The sequence below is a fragment of the Passer domesticus genome, chromosome 6 (genome assembly GCF_036417665.1).
Source record: "Passer domesticus isolate bPasDom1 chromosome 6, bPasDom1.hap1, whole genome shotgun sequence".
Taxonomy (NCBI): domain Eukaryota; kingdom Metazoa; phylum Chordata; class Aves; order Passeriformes; family Passeridae; genus Passer; species Passer domesticus.
The window spans coordinates 38,636,756-38,644,214 of record NC_087479.1 but is presented as its reverse complement, the minus strand read 5'-3'; the positions used below and the strand labels follow the sequence as shown (position 1 = coordinate 38,644,214).

Below are 7,459 nucleotides of genomic sequence, written 5' to 3'. Positions count from 1 at the left end.
CGGAGGGATCCCGGCGAGAGGTGTGCTGCGGCCGGGCCGGGTGAATGGGATTGAAGAAGAGTTCAGCTTCTCGGCTTGTTTTTGTGTTACAGTTTCTCTCCTCCTGCGCCTCTTCGGCTTCGTGCCGCCCTCCCCGCCCGCTCCCTCCTCCCCGCCGCAGGAGGAGCCCCCCGCGGAGAGGGGGAAGGAAAAGGACCCCACAGAGGCGAGAGCGAGCGAAGAGGAGGAGGAGAAGGGAGCAACCTACCATCTTCCACTCCCCGCTTAGCTTAAAGAAAGTGAGAGGAGAGAGAGAGAGGCGCCCAGAAGAGGGGGACAGGGAGGCCCAGAGGAGCGGCGGCGCCGGCACCCTCCCCCTATGAAGAAGAGTCCTCCCCCTCACAGAGAGGTCCTGCCAGGGGGACCCCGGCCGGCCCGCAGCAGCACCGCCGCCGCCAGCAGGGTGTAGTATCCCACCTTTCGGATTCGCCTCCTCCTCCTCCTCCTCTTCCTCCCTGCCCCCCCCGCCCCCCGGGCGCCGTCCCCCCCTCTCCCCCCCGCGCCCCCCGGGATGGCGCCGGCGCGCCCCGCACTCTCCGGCCAACTTGGCGATGAGGAGCAGCAACTTCGCCGCGGCCCCCGGCCCCTCCCTCGGGGGGGTGGCGGGGAATAGCGGAGCGTCCCGGGGCGGCCCCCCGGCCTTCCCGGCAGAAGTTTGCGAGCGGGAGCGGGAGAGGTGGAGGAGGGTGACACTTGGGGTAAAAGGAGGAGGTGACACATTGGGGTTGGGGGGAGGAGCAGGGGAAGGAGATGACACATTGCACTGGGGATGGGGTGGGGGAGGGAGGCTTATCCCCTCCCCTCCGGTTTCCTTCAGGATGATTATTTCCAGGCCCTTTTCTCTCGGTCGGGTCCTTCGCCGCGATGCTGTCGGGGAAGTTTTATTATTATCTGGGAAATGATGCCGCTCTCGGTGATGGATAATTCGTAGTAAATCCGCTGCTGCGGTTTTTCTTTTTTTTTTTTTTTTTTTTTTTTTTTTTTTCCTTCTTGCTTCCCTCCTTCCTTTCATTCGTCTTTGTGGCCCGAGCAGCGCCGGGAAAATTCCGTTTCTTCAGCAACTTGTTATTCCGGAGCCGGGCCTGCTCCCCTCGCCCTGGGGCTGCCCTTCCCGCACAGGTACGGGGCCGGGGGTGCCCACGCCTGCCCCAGCACTGGGCACTTCTTTATTTTGGTTTGTTTCCCTCCCTCCTGCGCCCGTGTAGGTGGAGTGGGGCTCTGTGTGGGACTCTGCCATTTGGTGTAGTCCTCTTATGCATGTTTCTTTCCTTTCTTCACTTGCCTTCCTGCAGGATTTTTTCTTTTTTTTTTTTTTTTTGTGATGATGTGTGTTTTGTTTTTTCCTCTTTATTATTCCGTGCTTCACTGTCGGTACAGCTTTCTTCTCAACCACCTCTGCAGTTTGATGGTTTAGTACACTGAGGTTTTTTGGGTGAATTCGTATTTTATTAATGCATGGAGCTCTTCATTCAACTTCTTCTCAAGTGTCAAAAAATAAGGCTATGAACAGATGTGTTTCAATATGGAGAAATTTCTAAGTTCCTAATTCTTGGGGGTGGAGGAAAGAGTGCCATTGGAGAGTGGCTTTTGTTTTCGATTGGTGAACAAATGTCATCACATTTCAGTCACGTGCTGTAATATTCTTTGTTCAGCTATCAAACTATGATATCTGCTACACCTGTTCCCACTTTTTAATTGTAAGTAACGGTGATTGCCTGCAAATCTTATAATTGCAGATAGGAGCACTTTCTCCCTTTCTCTCCCCCTTCCATCCTCTTGGATATTTGTTTGGGCCCAAGCACTGAGCTTGACAATGAACTTTTGTTCACTGTGGAGCCTGCGTGTAGAAAGGTCCCACTGGGGGTAATAACGTGCGTGTCACGAGAAAGTTGTGTCCTGTGATGGACCGTGGGTCTGAGCATGGAAAAATCAGAATCAGGTGGGGACGTGCGCTCCGTAATGGCAGGGCTGAGGAGGAGGCAGGCTTCTTTGGGCCAGGCAAATTTTCTTGTGCTGTTGCTTGTTAGCAGGTTAAAGAATAGATGCTCCTGTACACCCGTATGTGTGGATAGAAGCTTTTTTTTTTTTTTTTTTTTTTTTTGCTTAGCTGTAGGTTTTCAGGTATCAGAAATAAAATGGATTTTGGCTCTCTGTTTACTCTTTTTTTTTTCCTCTTCCTCTCTTCCCCCCCACCCTCCCGCCCCTTTTTCTCATTGTGCTGACTTCTAACAATGAAGACACCTGCTTAGTTTCAGTTTTGTAACTTGGCTTCCTCTGGCTTTCCTGTGATTTCCTGGAGTTAGCTGGTGAGACCAGACCTGCTACATAGCAGGGGAATTTCTAACTTTGATGAAGGGTGGCTTATTTTGAGGCTTCATTTGTGGAAAAAAATGGCATGTGTTTCAATGCCTTGTTTAAAAAAAGCCCTTAAAATCCTAAAATTCATTACTTCTACCAGATTAACATCTAATGAGAGAACTTTAATACTGAACTTGTTAGTGATTGTGTATAATACAACTTTATAGTTTTTATTAAATAATGACATTAAATTGCTATTGAGAACAGGATCTTAAAGAAATAAAAAATAGCATAACTACCCATATTAGTTAAAGAAGTTAATTATCATGTCTTAGGAGAAAGATCACAGTCTTTGGAAATTTTGTTTATATCTGTGCATGCTTCACAATAGCTAAATGAAACTTTCTTTGGGGCATTTTTTAATGTTGATTTCTAGAAGGGAATTCTGTAGCTCAGTAAACGAAACTTTACAACTGTATTTAAAAAACAGATGATGAGATTCTCAAATATTTTTAAAACTTTCAACTTCACTACGGTAGAGAGATTATTTGATGATAGTTATGTCAGCTAGGGGTTTGAGCTGATACGGAGGGATTATGGAGCAGCCTCTGTGTCCATTCATTCATGTTGTACAGTAGTGTGTATGGAGTGTGTCTTCAAGGTCTTGGGAGACCATTGTCTGGCAGAAGGTGGGTGCATGCTTGCTGGGAGTACTTGCCACCAGATGGATGTCAGCTATGTCATATCCCAAGATTTCAGCCTCAGTGACCTGAGCAACAAGAAATTTGGATCCCGTTATGGGTTTTGATGATTTTGCATTTAACTAGGGAAGCTAACATGTTGTGTAATTCAAAATGTTATGTGGAGGAGTCTTTGTTATTAATAATTTTTTGCCATTAGTGTTTTTAAGATTTTTACCTGAAAGTTTTTACTCTTTGCCCTCCTCTATGTGCATATTGAACTAGTTTTGTTGATGGAAGCAGGCATTTGTAAGTAGTTTTCTTCCTTTAGGGAAAATAAAAAAACTTTCCTTCAAAGAACTTAAAGCAAAAGTAGGAAATTAAAACTTAGGCTGCTTAGAAAAAAGTGCTGTTGTGTTTTCCAGGTTCAATAGTGAGATCTCCACTTTAAGTTTTGTAAATCTGTCTTTTCACTGTAGCTATTCAGGTTTAGCTGTGTTTCAAATATTGGTCCTATTTCTTATTCCAACTTTTTTTTTTTAGAGATGAGGTTTTGTGTGTGCCTGTTAAACTTCACTGTAGAAATGATGATTTAAAAAAAATTAAAAATATCTTGGTGTGGATCCTTACAAAGGACACAATTTTCATGGACTTTTTTTTTTTTTAGAAAATAAGAAGTGTTTTATTGACTGCTTAAAAAGTTGTGTAATTCTGTGTGCAGTTGGAAAGCTTTGATAGTGAGCCTGGCTCTCACTTGTGTTGTTCATGCAGTTTGTTTATAATGAACACATTGTAGCTGTTCAGTTCCTTTATTCTTTTTCTCAGTGCCATGAAGAATTTTATTTGGTCAAATGAATTGATACTTCTGGAAATTGTTTGCAATGGAGATTTCTCTTTTATTTGAGTCCAGTTTGAAGGAACCTGGATGGACTATCTTACTTCATGTGTTATTGGCACTTTGTATGGGTACCAGAAACTCAAGGTGAAAGTCATGTGAGAAACATGTGTTGGTGACCCTAACCTTTTTACTGGAGTTTTGGGTTTGTTGGCTTTACGTGTTTAAAATATTAAATATAAGAAAGACCTTCATGGGGTGATAGAGCTTTGCTTTTTGGAGGGCCATCTCTGGGGATGGGAGCTGTAAAGCATCTTCTTCAGGAGAGGCATCTTGTGTAGAAGGGGCAGTGCTAAAAACCTATTATTGAGCTTCTAATAATATTTCTTCACTGTTCCCTTCACCCTTTATGCTCACAACTGTGCAGTCACATGTGTAGCTGTGTACTAGAAGTGTAAGACTCTACAAAAGGCCTGGCTCCTGTACGTTCGGGAATTGCCCTTGTTCAATTACTCTGTGCCAGAAAGCAGCTCACATCCTGTTTCTGATGTATTTTAACAGCACAAAGGTTTTTCAGGAGCAAACCATATAGTGGAAAGGTGGGGCAGAGCACAGAAGAGTTTTGAGATGTCTGCTGAATGCAAAGGGCTGGTACTTACTTCTGTACTCTGTAATTAGAGGGTATAGAAGGATAGTTTTTATAGGTATCTTACAGTAATATTTCCTGCAGTTCAGTATAGCACAAAGCCAGTGTCTAGCTTGTGCTGGTTGTGGAGATATGCATTATGCAGGCAAAAAATAATTTTATTTACATTTGGTGGTGGGGGATGTAACTTTGTATTTTCTAATTTTCTTTTAGTTATTTTTTGTTATGGCACATAGAGTATCATTAAAAAAATGTAGCCACTTTGTTTCTTTCATAAGTTTTTATTTATGGCTCCTGCACTTTACAAAGTTCCTCTGGACTGAAATTGTTAAAGTATGACTTAAAATTTGTTTGATTCTACTTTATGTCAAAACTTCACAAAAGTGAAGTGTAGATCATAGGCTGTAAAATGTACAGAAATTGAAAGAGTTTTTAAAAAGTACTTAGTGCTGAGGAAAGATGCACTTGCATTGTAATCAGACTTTGCAGTTAGAATCACCTGTCCCTAAAGTAATCCTTTTAGCTGTAGAAAGTTCTAACAGGTCCCTTCCTTTAGTCTTCCCTGCCTACTGTCCTAACAAAGTCCCAACTTTGCCACAGAATCTTTTGTTTTAATACTTTGATCATTCCAGCTTTTTGAGGAAAAAAAGTGCTGCATGATACAGGCTTATCTGCAGCATTATTTTCTGGTATACTGTTTACCCCAGTTTAACATTGCTGATGGAATTATCAGGTTCCCCATGCCTTAAAAGATCTTTGCCTAGATGGTTTGACCTATTATTTGTTCCCTCTTGCCCGAGATTTCTTGTTTGCTGTCATTACAAATGCTCACTCTTTTGATTAGAGACTGTATGCTGAAAGCATGCTTTGAAAACCCGCACACCACAAAACAAACACGCTGCCTCCACCCCCAGACCCCAGCCCCAGCCCAATGTTTGTTGTTTCTGGTGGGAATGCATCTATAAGTGGTACAGGAGCAGTGAGGCTCTGCTTCCTGTGAGCTCTGTTCTAGGCCACATTCATACAGCTTCTATGCATGTTTAATGTTGATTTCTTAAAATGTGTGTGTTTTCTGATTCCGCCCTTCTGCCCGGCAGTACTGCACTTGTAGGACAAGAGAAAAAGTTCACTTGGTACAGAAGTTGTCACCTGCCTCTGAAGTGAGGGACTCTACCTTTGCACGTGTAATTAAAAGTGCTTTGAAAATGTAGCCAGTGTGTTTCTTGACTTGTAGTATGGACGTGTGAGTAGTTAAACCAAATGAGGGCAGATTTGAGCCTGTGACTCTAAGATGGCCTGTGAGAGAACTCTAGCAGAGCAGCCAAGCTTACGGGTGGTTCAGCTTCCTTGTTTCTGTGCATGAAATACAAGCTGTCAGTGGGAAAGGGAGAAGGAACATTGATTCCTTCCCCTCTTCCACTTCAACCCTGCAGATCCAAGTTAACTGTATGGATCCCAAAGGCAGCATAGTTGGAAACAGTTAATTGAAGAGATCAAGTGGTATCCTATTGAAGCTTTAAATTGTTTTAACAAAACTTCTGAGTAATCGCAATAATTATTTTCTGATAAGCTGGCTGATAGTAACTATGGCAACAGCTGTCTGGCCTACGGACAGCATTGCTGTATTGACAAAACCTTTAGATGCTCCTGAGGCCTCTTGCCTCTATAGGGAAGTGCATCAGGATGACTTTGAGGTGACTGAAGCATCATCATTTCTTTCTCTTGCAGTGGGATGCTGTCTTTCTCTTGGCCCAGCCTTTTCCTTTTGCATGGTGCTTTTTCTTTGGCATGTTTCTGCAGATGCTGCCTGCTAGCCTGGAAATGCTGCAAAGACTGTCTTGTACTACAAGGACTAGGGAAGCATATAAGTTCTTAGATAGAATTTTACATGCATATTATTGTTTTTTAATTGTTTTGGTAATAATAATACAAAGTTCAGGGAAGCAGGAGGGGGGGAAAAAAGGAGGACTTTTAAATTTTGTTCCCTGGTTGTTTCCTTCCTCGATTAAAGCCTTCTTAGAACAGACTGGTAGGGGGAGCTGCCATTCCCTTTACTGAAGTACAGCGTATTCCTCTCTGAGGCCTACGCTGAGACACAGCTATTTAATTTTCAGCTAAGAGCCACTTCTTTTCAGAAGAGAGAGGCAAGCCCCTGCTTCAGCACATTGTAGAAATGGAGGAGGAGAGCAATTTGTTTCCAGATAACTGAATTCTGGACAGGGAGAATATGCCCCTCACCAAACATACTTTTCCTATTGCTATTCAAGAGTACTCGTTAATGTTATTAAATGTAGCAGTCTTGGGAGGAAAGCCCCATAAATTCTTGTTGCACTTCAGTAAAAGATATTAAAAAGCTACAGCAAACTGTGCATGTTTAAAAGTAGCTGAACTGCTCTTCTGTGAGGGCTCTTGGTTAGCTGATGTTTATTTCTGTTTATTTCTTTGGCCTCTCAACTTCAACACATGAGAACTGGCTATTGATCCAGCTTACCTGTCGTTTACCAGCAGCAGTCTCCCCGTTTTTGGGGTGTGTGTTGTTTGCAGGCCTGTGGAAGTGTGCAATATGGCCTACATCTGGTCTCATCTTGAGCAGGAATGTGCTCATGGAAACTGCAGGCCCCAGTGTGCAGTGCTCTGTTTTTATTGCGATGGCCTGCCAGGATTGTGCTGTCCTAAGGCATCCTGGGACCTGTAGTTTTCTTGAGCAGAAGTTGGGGATTTGGAGTGAAGCATATAAGATGCTGTCATATTCTAGAAACGCAGTCCTCAATACCTTATCCTGTTCTTGTTGGTCACTTAAGCCTGTGCAGCAGTCAGGTATTTTTGTTTACAAGTAAAAAATGGTTTATAGTTGCATAATTTGTTTAGAGAAAAGCAGTCCATGAAGGAAGTCTTCCAACTTACGTGTTTTTGTACAAAGAATGTATAAATTGTACTAATACCTTGCTTCATCTCTGATTG

The 7,459-nt window shown here is 43.4% G+C and overlaps 1 protein-coding gene across 12 annotated transcripts in view; it reads left to right on the top strand.

Moving 5' to 3' along the window:
- The window catches only part of PHF21A (PHD finger protein 21A), a 124,561-nt gene continuing 117,102 nt past the window's right edge, over positions 1-7,459 (top strand). For 9 of the 12 annotated variants that reach the window (XM_064424726.1, XM_064424721.1, XM_064424724.1 and 6 more), the window contains exons 1-2: positions 27-442; positions 1,073-1,158. The gene's annotated coding sequence lies outside the window, so the exon portion shown is untranslated. The other 3 variants (XM_064424714.1, XM_064424718.1, XM_064424715.1) reach the window with 3 other exon arrangements.